The following is a 12,901-nucleotide window of genomic DNA, read 5'->3' as shown; positions in this document are numbered from 1 at the left end:
ACTAATGCGAAATTTTCCAAAAAAATCCTAACACTTAGTAAATAGTTTCGGGACAAGCGTTACTAGTATATTCTAGACTACGTTTTTCAAGCATAAGACTCGCCATAATTTTTATAACGAAATACGGAATATCGGGGGTTGGTTTTATACAGGAATATGGTTAAATAAGTATTCTCTAAAATGGGACTCAAAGGCACTAATCAATACTAAGACAAGACATGACCCATTCGTCTAATAGACGTTAGACCATTGTAGGTAGTCGTGTTTGCTGAAGAGATTTGGGTTACGAGTACCGAAGACGCAATACAGTGAGTTCATGTCCCCCTTTTTCTCTTAACTATTTTCTGTTTTATACTTCGGGGGTGAAATACATGTTACAATTTTTACAGACATTACAGACATTTACAGATTTTTACAGACAATTACAGACACTTTTATACATGGTATGATTAGCTAAGGAATTTACTATTAGATCACGTGAATGGATAGGCTATTATCGTAAGACCATTAATCCTTGTATAAGGACCGAGAGGCATGAGTGATAGATCTATTGGGTGTTGCGAGCCCCAAACATGGGCCAGCGTGTGGCTGCATGTGGTGACTATGTCGTTCCGCCGGAAGGACCGGTATGAAGTACGCGTTACAGGTTTGAGTGCTTCCTAGGCCATATCACTTATTAATGTATTAGCTACACATTAATTGATCTGTTTTTCCTTATTGCTACATACCAAGGACATACACTTATACAGACATATTTCACAATCTATACAGACACACATTAACGATTTACACAGACTCACATACACATGAATTCGCTCAACTTTTGTTGATGTTTTCCAAACTACATGTATTTCAGGAAATTAAGTATGGATCTGGCGAGCGTTGGAATTTCAAGTCATGTTAAGTATAAAGATGTCATCCATGGTTTTTGGGTTTAGCCAGTGTGTCTTAATCCTGGACGAGACATGTCTTCCAAACTTGGATTACAACTATTATCTTTGACGAGTCCTTAGCAAACTTTTACACAATTCATCTGGTTTGTAAAACTTAAATTTTGAAGTCTACGTGTTAGACAATGTTGTTATGTTTTAAACTCGTTTTATGGATGACAAATCTTATAGATTGTTTGATATGGTTGAATGCAATGATAACAAGTAAGTCACCCCATAATCACGCTTCCGCAAAAGTCAGGGTGTGACAGCTTGGTATCAGAGCTTCGATCGTAGCGAACTAGGATTCATTCTCGAGTCTAGACTACGATCAATAGGGCTCTCACGAAAACACTTTTACAAACATGTTTTCATTGCATACACAAAACGCCCAGATCCAGGGAACAAACATTTTTTTTTCAAACAAAAGGCACAAATACACATTCCAAAATATATGTTTATAATTCAGCCTTAGAGGCTGAGGGAGGTTCAGTCTTAGAGACTGAGGGATTCAATCTTAGAGATTGAGGGAGGTTCAGCCTTAGAGGCTGAGGGAGGTACAGTCTTAGAGACTGAGGGATTCAATCTTAGAGATTGGGGGAGGTTCAGCCTTAGAGGCTGAGGGAGGTTCAGTCTTAGAGACTGAGGGGTTCAATCTTAGAGAGTGGGGAGGTTCAGTCTTAGAGGCTGGGGAAAAATTTAGTCTTAGAGACTGGGAGGTTTGGTCTTAGAGACCAGGGATTTAGTCATAGAGACTGGGAGGTTTGGTCTTAGAGACCAGGGATTTAGTCCTAGAGACTGGGGAAGTTGGTCTTAGAGACAGGGAGATGGTCTTAGAGACCAGGGAGTTTGTAACACCCCCAAAATTCCACCTGCGGAAACCCCGCGAGGCATGTTACGCATCAGAGTTCGAGCCACCAATCACATTGAACCAATGTTAAATATTTAAATAAGTCATGGCATTAATTCCCAAAATAAAATGTTAACATGATATCAATTCTCGAAAGTTGTGTAGCGGAAGCATATAATAAATTATTTAGCAAATGTTTCGTAATAACACTTAAACCAATGTATCAATATAAGATAATCTGAAAGCCTCGATCCATGACCTCTCCAGCACTCCCAGATAGCAAGTCCATGTTCCAAAGTTAACGACCTACAAGCATGCAAACAAGTGTGTCAGACTACGCTGGTGAGTTCAAGGTTTAGTTGACGTGTTTGTTACCAGATGTATGTTAATGCGAATCAACGTTGCGATACGATGTTGCTCATGTTAGATACCCTAGGGAGTGTGCCCATATGTATCCGGGGAGTGTGCCCCTTAACAACCCCAATGCTCCTAACCGAGCATTGGTAATGATCGATCCCATGTACAATAACCAATACCCAAGTTAATTGTTTACCCAGAGTTTCCCTTCCAAATGTTTACCAGTTGTCCCAAACCACCGGGACGCATGCTAGAGAAATGCAATGAACTCACCATGGTTTGCTCGGCAGATTATACCAAAAGTTACTTGAATTAAAAGTGGTCAATCACGTCCTAACAGGATTACCATATAAGTCAGGTTTGGTTCAGGAAAAGCACGCATGTTTCACACAAGTTATCGCGTTACAGGCACAAATTGATCATGGCAACACATAACCGTCATACAATCCATTCAACATTGTGCGAATAAATGAATCAGCCCAATAATATCCGGCCCAACACGTTGTGCGATCGGCACAACCTTGTGCGATCCACAGCATGTTGTGCGGTCCAATAAGCCCAGCCCAAATAGCTAAGCAGTTAAATAAAATACTCGGCCCAATAACAACTAGTGATCTTGTACGGTTCTGTTAACTTTGTGCGATTGATAGACATTGTGCGGGTGGGCCTTGGGCTTGTTCGGTCCATTAATAAATCAATAATTATCTAACATAACTACGACCCAAATTAAATAATCCTTAGGCCTTGTGCGATCCTATTGGATTGTGCGATCCGGACACTTGTACTATCGGAACACCTTGTGCGATTAAGGACTTGGGCTGTCCGGCCCAGTAACGTTAACAGATCAGACATTTGTGTGTGGCCCAACATCTTGTGCGATCCACAAGATGTTGTGCGATCATACGATGCTATGCTTGTACACTGTGTTTATTGGTTTATACATGACTTGTGCGATCATTCGAACATGTGCTATTGTGCGACCAGGGCCTCTTGTCCGACTAAGGGCCTTGTGCGATCAGTATTTGAATTCCGAGTTTTACGCCCATTCGGTTACAACATTAAACAGTTTCCTTATTGGCCCTCAATCAATTAATACTAACAGTTTGCAATTTACCCAATACTCGATCAAATCAAGGATTTTATTCATCAATACGTATAAACCCTAATATAACAAACATGAACAATGGTTATCACAACAAGCAATCAATCGGGTTTTCAGGCTAACATACAATCTATCATGCCAAATCGACCCAAACCATTCATACGAGACCCTATAGCAGCCAACTAATACATGTTTGATTCTAGTTCTAGATCATACCATCTAATCCGTATGAGTATTAACTATGCATGCGAACCGATTACAACTTAACATACAATCCAATTCGTCTAAGCATCATCACATAATATCATTAAATCATCTAATCACATGTATTATCAACCATAACAAACAACACCAACCGATTGAAGGAGGACTCAATCCGAACAAGTGAAACCTTCGAAGAGATGGGAGATTATTGCTGCCGGGCTTGACAGAGAAACGAGAGGAAGCTAGGGTTTTGTGTGTGAGGTGATTGTAACCAATGAGGTGTATAACCCTACCCTCTAATTGTTATTCGTATAAGTGTAGTGGGCCGAATCCCTTCATGGGTTGTCTATGTGTTTCGGATTCAAAAGAGAGTGGGCCGAGAGTGTCACAAGTCAGCCCATTAACTTGTGCGATCGGCTATGTGTTGTGCGGTCCGGATTAAGTAAACATATACATATTCACATAACCTATCATAACATCATAACATTCAATAATTCAATCATTCAATGATTCAATCAAGTTCACATACGTTGCATACAATACAGAGACGGGTTTGAAGTACGAGTTGTCACAGTATCCCCAACTAAAAAGAAATTTCGTCCCGAAATTTGGTACGCACTCACTGAGAAAGCTGGATAAGTTAAAGCTAGGTAAGTTATATCGTTTGCTGGTTTTCCTGGGGTGTCACATCCTCCCCAACTTGAATGGGAATTTCGTCCCGAAATTCACTAGTTGCATCAACACTGGGTTTACTAGGTTTTGACTGGTCTTTGGGGAACAAATGTGGATACTTAACTTTCATCTGGTCCTCGCGTTCCCACGTGAACTCTGGACCACGTCTTGAGTTCCAACGAACTATCACAATCGGTATACGGCTGTGTTTACGAACTTTAACTTCCCGATCCATAATCTCAATTGGTTCTTCGACAAACTGCAATTTGTCATCTATCTTCAGTTCTTGAAATGGCACAATTAGTGTTTCATCAGCCAAACACTTCTTTAATTGTGATACGTGAAACACATCATGGACATTACCCAACTCAGCGGGTAATTCCAACCTGTAGGCCACCTTTCCGATTCGTTCCAGAATTTTGAATGGCCCTACATAGCGAGGGTTTAGTTTGCCGCGTTTCCCAAAACGCACCACACCCTTCCAGGGTGAGAACTTTAACATTACGTGATCATTAACTTCGAATTCCAACGGTTTACTACGCTTGTCAGCGTAGCTTTTCTGGCGGTCGCGAGCTGCGGCCATACGGTTTCGGATCTGCACAATGCTTTCTGAAGCCTCAAGTACAAACTCAGGGCCTGTGATCTGACTATCACCCACCTCATGCCAACAGAGAGGTGAACGACATTTCCGTCCGTACGGTGCTTCGAACGGAGCTGCCTTAATGCTTGTATGATAACTGTTGTTGTAGGAGAATTCTATCAATGGCAAGTGTTTCTCCCACCCTTTCCCAAAATCAATCACACACACCCGCAACATGTCTTCAAGTGTCTGGATGGTGCGCTCGCTTTGACCATCCGTCTGCGGGTGATAAGCGGTACTCATGTCGAGTTGGGAACCGAACGATTTGTGCATTGACTGCCATAACTCTGAAGTGAAACGCGGATCTCGGTCTGAAATGATAGAAGTTGGCACCCCATGCCTAGAAACCACTTCCTTAAGGTAGATTGCTGCCAATTGAGAAAACTTGTCTGTTTCCTTGATTGCTAAGAAGTGTGCTGACTTCCTGAGGCGATCAACAATCACCCAAATGGTATCGTTCCCAGCCTGAGTTCTGGGTAATCCTGTCACAAAATCCATAGCGATCTGTTCCCACTTCCATGTGGGTATCTCTGGTTGCTGCAGTAAACCTGAGGGCTTTTGATGTTCTGCTTTGACTTTAGCACAAGTCAAACATTTGCGGACGTAGGTTGCTATATGAGCCTTCATGCTGGGCCACCAGTAGGTAGTTTTCAAGTCGTGGTACATCTTATCTGATCCAGGATGTACAGAGTAGCGTGATTTATGTGCCTCTTCCATTACAAGTTCTCGTAAGTTGCCAAAGAATGGGACCCAACTGCGTCCAGTTACGTAGTAAGCACCGTCTCCCTTTCGTTCTAGTCGTTGCCTCGAGCCACGTAAAGCTTCAGCTCGAACGTTTTCTGGTTTCAACGCTTCTAACTGAGCGTCTCGTATCTGGGAAGGAAGATTGGACTGGATCGTGAGTTGCAATGCTCGCACACGCTTAGGTGCATTATCCTTTCTGCTGAGAGCGTCAGCTACAACGTTCGCCTTGCCCGGATGGTACTTGATGGCACATTCATAATCGTTCAACAGCTCGACCCATCGTCGTTGTCGCATGTTCAATTCTTTCTGGTCGAAGATATGCTGAAGACTCCTATGGTCGGTGTAGATGGTGCATTTGGTACCGTACAGATAGTGCCTCCAGATCTTCAACACAAATATCACCGCTCCTAATTCCAAGTCGTGTGTCGTGTAGTTTTTCTCGTGAATCTTCAACTGTCGCGAAGCATAGGCTATCACCTTCTCGCGTTGCATTAACACACAGCCGAGACCTTGAATCGACGCATCACAGTAGACCACAAAATCTTTGGTACCCTCTGGTAATGACAAGATCGGTGCACTGCAAAGTTTCTGCTTTAACAACTGGAAGGAATCTTCCTGCTTCGTTCCCCAAGAGTATACCGTGTTCTTCTGTGTTAGTGAGGTGAGAGGTTGAGCGATTTTCGAGAAGTCTCTAATAAACCTCCGATAGTATCCAGCGAGACCAAGAAATTGTCGCACCTCAGAGGGAGTCTTTGGTGCCGCCCAATTCTTAACCGCATCTACTTTTGCGGGGTCCACATGTATTCCTTTCTCATTAACAACGTGGCCAAGGAAATGCACTTCTCGAATCCAAAAGTCGCACTTAGAAAATTTTGCACACAGCTGTTCCCTTCTCAAAAGTTCCAAGATGAGGCGTAGGTGACGCTCGTGATCTTCCTTGTTCTTGGAATAGACTAAGATGTCGTCAACAAACACTATAACAAACTCGTCGAGATATGGCTTACATACGCGGTTCATGAGATCCATGAAAACCGCTGGTGCATTTGTCAATCCAAACGGCATGACCAAAAACTCATAGTGTCCGTAACGCGTTCGAAAAGCAGTCTTGGGAACATCATCCTCCCTAACCCGCACCTGATGGTAACCCGACCTTAAGTCGATCTTTGAATAGAAGCTTGACCCTTGCAGCTGATCAAACAAGTCGTCGATGCGTGGTAATGGATATCGATTCTTGATGGTTACCTTGTTGAGCTCCCGATAGTCAATGCACATACGGAATGACCTGTCTTTCTTCTTTACTGGGGCTCCCCAAGGCGATGAACTGGGTCGAATGAAACCCCTATCCAACAACTCTTGTAGCTGATTGGACAGCTCCTGTAATTCTCCAGGTGCTAACCGGTAAGGAGCTCGAGCAATTGGAGCCGCTCTCGGCGCAAGATCAATCTGAAATTCTACTTGACGGTGAGGAGGTAACCCTGGTAGCTCCTCTGGGAACACATCAGCGAATTCTCGCACCACTGGTAGATCCTCGATCTTTCTCTCTTCAGACTGAGCGTTGGTGACTAACGCTAATATTGCAGTGTTGGTCCCTGATTGATTGGGATCTTCCTGTTAATGAATGTCACACTATGATTGCTGTGCGGAATCCAGCAGATCATACACAGATACAGTAAGACATATGATTTTCATGTTCAACAGTCTGCAATTCAATTGAAATATATGACAAGATACAAGTTCCAGTTGATCACAGACTTCAGCTCTCTAGATTACAGACAGATTCAAAAAAAAAGTGCTAAATGAGCTGACAGAACTTCTATTTATAGGCTAGTCAGAATAAGCTAAGTGCTGTCCGATCGGTTAGGCTAACCGATCGGTTGGGCTACCCGATCGAACAGCTGTTCGATCGGTTAGGCTGTTCGATCGGCTAGGCCAGCCGATCGGCTTACAAAGTAGCACTTTTACAATACAAACCCTGTATTCTGACGCCTTATACATTAAACTATACAACTTTAATAAAACAAAGACTTTAAGCTGACGGAAGCTACAGACGTTTATGTACTAACAGACTCCCCCTCGGATGTAGCTGTAGTCCCTTCCAGCAAAGTCTTGATTACCTCCTGTTGCGTCTTCTTTCTCGTGCCTTTTGTTTTCTCCTCTCTTCTCGTTCAGCTAACATTTGTCTTCTCTTATGTCTTCCCTCTGTTATCCACCAATTTCTGTACACTGGATCTCCATCTCTTTTTCTGTCCCACTTAGGGATCTTGTTCTCTTCAGACTCTATGGGTGTCTGATCAGTAGGAGGTACAAATCCAAAATTTCGTCTTCCTCTTTCAGCAGCTTTTCTCTGAATTTCCTTGGATCTTAAACTTCTCTTGTACACCTTCAGAAACTCATCAACCTCTAGATCTCTCCATGAGGTTTTCCAGTTCTTACCAGAGTTGATTTCTTTAGCAAAACAAACATCAACTACACTCTGGTACTGCTGAGCAATGGCTTTGTCTTTCTTGTCATAGATTATCTTGTTGACAAACAAGCAATCTATGTCTTTCTTTGAGCAGTTCACCAGCCACATCGGGTCTAGAATACAAATCTTCCTAGCTTCACCAGTGTCTTTATCGTACAAAGAGATCACAGCTTCAGCAGTAGAAGGATTATAGAGCCATGCTTGAAATAAATCATAGAAATCCTGCTCAATAGCCCTTAAAGGCATGCTCTTCAAACACTTTGGCGGTTTGACATCAAGAGTAACATCCTTCTCACCTTTAGCTGTATACTTCACAATTCTTTTAGGAAACTGTGGTTTCCAATCTGGATAATTGATCGTTGCTTGATACTTGATGTAATTCCACAGCTTCTGATCTCTCTGTTTTACTTCAGGACCGTAGTAGTGTTGTTTAATATTCTTTGTAACCACCAATTCATCTACGTCCCACCACGGTAAGGTAGCAAGATCAGAAATACACCTGAAGTATTGAACACCTTGCTCTCTTCGAATTGCATACACATTCAAGTCTTCCAAATACCCCCAAGAAAGAATATCACCCCAAGATAAGTCTTTATCATGAGTAAAATACTGTAGGGCTCTAAGAGGCTTTCTTTCCTTTGGCATTGATCTGAACCATTTCTTTCTCTCTTCAGCAGAAATCTCTCTTGGAACTGGTTCAGGCATATCAGCAGATGCAACTCTTTCTTCAATTTTTCTTTTCAATAATTCTGCATTCATGTCTTCAAATAATTCTGTGAATGTAGGGAATGCCATGTCTTCACCTTCATAGTGAAAATCTATTCTTTCTTCTTCTGAATCTGAATCAGTCTCTATGGTCACATTATCATAAAATTCTGCTTCAAGTGGAAATTGTGGTTCAAAGTTTTTGATCGGAGACTCTGGGATTTCATCTTCAATATCAAATTTAAACTTCCCATCTTCTAACCCCAACTCCTCAAGCATTTCAGCTCTTGTTCTGATAATATCTACTTCTCCTTGATGATGTTCAGAAAGAGAAATAAAAGTAGATGTGAGTTGATGTACCTGATTACCAGATTGGTTTCCAGAAGATGACCCTTCACACTCTGTATCATCATTCTGTTCATTCACTTCATCATTCATGAGATCATTTACTTTATCTTGAACAGATGGATCATTGATTAGCAAACCCGATGTGCCTTGATCATCATCATCATCATCAGGCTTATCATCATCATCGGATTTATCGTCTGCTTTATCATCTTTATCATCATCTTCATCTTCTTCCTCCCAGAAATCACTATCAGATTCTTCTTCAACTTCTCCTCTAGCTATCTTCCCTTGATGCTTTAATTCATGAAATCTTAACAGCTTGGCAGATTCTTCTTCACTATAGGGCACTCTATAGGCATTTCCGACTAACACAAACTTGTCGGTAGAGTACTCCAGTAGTAATACTTCTTTAGCCTTTTTCTTTCTTTGTATGATTTGAACGTCTCTCAAGACATTCTCCGGAATAATAGGCTCTACAGATTCACCAACCATAACAAACTCTGATTCATGAACTGCTTCATTTTCTGCTTCCATCATTTCTTCATCATTTGCCGTAACATCTTGAGCATCCACCATTTCAATTTCTGGTTGAGAAGATGATCCACCTACAACTTCAACTTCTTCTGCTATGCCTTTATTTTTTAGATTAGCTTCTTCAGCAAGCTGTCTTTCTCTTTCTTTCCTTCTTTCAGTTGCCTTGATAATGTCAACTTGATCAAAAGCTTCATGGATGTTCACCTTCAGATGTGCTTCAATCACAGCCGTAAGCATTTCCAGTTTCTTATCATTCATCACCTTATCTGCTCTCATAGCTTCCATCTCTAGCTTCATTGCATTCATTTCATTTGACGAAGCTTCATTCATCTCATTTAAGAGTTGATTCAAAGTCTGATTGGTATTCTGCAAGTCTTTGACTTTGGCGTTCAATACAGCAATTTCATCAGTAAGTACGCTAATAAGTTCTGCATGATCTTTTATATCTTCTTTCATTTCATTCAATTTCTCATCTTTTGTAAGCACTGCATCCATTACATCTTCATGCCGTTTCTCCAACTCATCAATCATTTCTTTCAACTTTACTTGCACAGCTTCGTTTTCTTCCTTTTCCTTTTCCAAGGCTTTAACCTTTTCTTCCAATTCTTTCATCTTTTTATCATGAAATAAATCTGCTTCACTCTCTGGCATATCTTGAAAGAAATCTCCAGTAGCACCACCAAGACTATCAAAATCTAAGTTGAAATAATCTGTCTTTCGTTGTGATGATTCTGGAATATCATGACGATCAGATGTTTGTTTAGCAGATTTGGCTCCGGTGATCTCCACATAATCATCATGTGATTCTATTGGAATTTCTGTTAAAGGAACTTCTTTTGGTATTTCAACCACAGGACTAGTTTCAGCAGAGTCCTGTTTCTTCTTCCCTTCCTTCTCTTTTTGAGATTCAGCATTCTGTTTCTTTGCTCTAACCACTCTAGGAATATCACCACTGCGAGTAGCTTTTCTTTTCTTTCTGTTTTTCTGGGAATCCTCAGGATTGTACGGTGAATCTTCATCTTCAGAATTCTTCCTTTTCTTTAAAGGTCTTTTCTTCAGTTGTACCTTTCCCTTTCCCACTGTCTCTTTGATCAGTTCAGATTCAGATAAAGTTTCTTCTGAATCTTCATTACTGGAGCTCTTTTGAGATTCCTCATCTTGACCAACTTTCTTTTGAGCTTGTGCTTGTTCAGCCTCTTCATGCTTGCTAAAATAGCTTTCCAAAGTCTCTTTTAAACCAACACCTTTATCAACCACCTCCCTTGGTTCTATGACAGGTTCATCAATAAGCTTTCTTTGAGGTTCTTCAGAAGACCCTGCAAAAACAATTATTTAAAGCAAAATTAGTAACCATTTTTATAACATAATCTAAGAATCATATAGCTCCCCCTATCACTGTACCCTTTGCTGTTTCTTTAATTACAACCACAGGGGTCGATTTTGGTGTTCTCTTTCTCTTTCCATCTTTGACACACCACCATCTGGTTTTCTTTTCAATCATTTCACTCATCTTATCGTCTTCATTGTCTGAATCACTATTGTCATGTCTCCATTTATCATTTTCAGGAGCTATGTATGTCTCATTCTTTAATGCACAGATCAACTCTTTTGTTTTAGCATCCTTCTCCTTTGTAATTCTCAGAATAGCAGTCTTATTCACATCAGCCATTGCCATAATATCATCATTATTCTTTGGCAAATCCTTAACTTTGTCATCCAAGATCATCATAATGAATCTTGGGTACATAATGTATCTGTCTTTCCCGGCTAAGCAATTTTCTTTTAAAAATTCAAAAATCACTTGGGAAATATTGTATTTCCTGTTCAGCACAATACTTACAACAATGTTCATTATGTAGTCAGACACCTCATCATAGGCTCCCTTTCTATGAGATAGGGAATGCACTAAGCAATGCATTAAGTATCTGTATTGACTTGAGAAACTCCTTTTGAACATTTTTCCGTTGATGTGTGAAGAAAATCCTAATCTACACCATAGCCCTTTAGCAAGACGTTCTGACATGATCGTTGGATCATCATCAGAATCTTGTAAATCAAGAACCCTTCTTATGTCCTCTACCCCAAACACTACTTCAACATCAATATCCTTGTTGTGTTTATCTTTCTTCTTGACTACTGCATAAATTTTATTATCCTTTTCTTCAAACCTTGCAGTGTCCCAAAATCTTCTAACATGAGATTCATAAACTATAGTTGTATCAGACAATGCCTTAGCAATTCTGCTTCTTCTTAAGCACTTAGCCATTTTTTCTGCTTTTGTTCCTTTTGTAGAGACCTCATCAATTGCAGATGGAACATTGTGTCCTTTGTTAGTGTCACTTCCTCGTCCCTGTGAAAAATTTAAACATTAGAAATAGAGACTTGAAACACTTGAAACATTTAGAGTGAAAGAACAGTGAATCGAATGGCTTGTTCGATCGAATAGAATTTGCTGTTCGATCGAATAGAAATGATGTGTTGAAAGAACCTTTGCTGTTCGATCGGTTGGTCTAATCGATCGAGTAGTCTACTCGATCGGCTAGCAAAATACTGTTCGATCGATTAGCAAAAACTATGCAAGATATCTAAGGTCATCAAACAATGCTGTTCGAACGGTTAGCAAAATGCTGTTCAATCGATCAGCTGTTCGATCGAACAGGAATCGAGTAAACTTCAAACTTCCTTTTAATAACAATGCAGTCCGATCGATCAGCTGTTCGATCAGATTACCAAGATGATGTCAGCAATAACTTCCAAAATATCTTTGAACGGTTATCTCTTTCAAATTGATGACATCAGCAAACGGATGAATATGCTAATCGATTCGACCAGCTGACATCAGCAAGTTCATGCAGTTTTTCATTGAAATTGTTCAATTTTAACACGAATTTGTTTGAATCTGATTATGAAACTTAGTAGGATTGTAAAATTTGAGATTCCGAACCGATTGATAGTAATTTTATCAAGTTTTATCCATTGAATCTGTTTTAATTTTGAGTTTTTCAAGTTTTATGATGAAAAAGATGAAGAACGGAGAGAAATATGAGAAAGATAGAGTAGATCTGCAAGTTTTCCGGTGAAAACTATATCAGAAACAAATTTCCGATGAAATTTGTTCTTCACAATGCAATCTTCGCTTGAATTCAGTTGAATCTCTCTTCAAATCTACAAGAATTTGACTGAAATCGATGAACTATGTCTTCTGGTATCTTCAATCAACATCCATAGCTCTGATACCACTTGTTGGGTCCGGTTTCGATACCGATTCGATTGGTTTAAAAAAACGGTGAGTTGAGTAGGGTCAACAATTTTTAATGAATGTTAGATGATGTTGCTATTCGATTGGAGGATT

Source organism: Helianthus annuus, chromosome 4 (genome assembly GCF_002127325.2).
Source record: "Helianthus annuus cultivar XRQ/B chromosome 4, HanXRQr2.0-SUNRISE, whole genome shotgun sequence".
Classification (NCBI taxonomy): domain Eukaryota; kingdom Viridiplantae; phylum Streptophyta; class Magnoliopsida; order Asterales; family Asteraceae; genus Helianthus; species Helianthus annuus.
The sequence above is the reverse complement of the archived record's forward strand: the minus strand, read 5'-3'. Positions refer to the sequence as shown.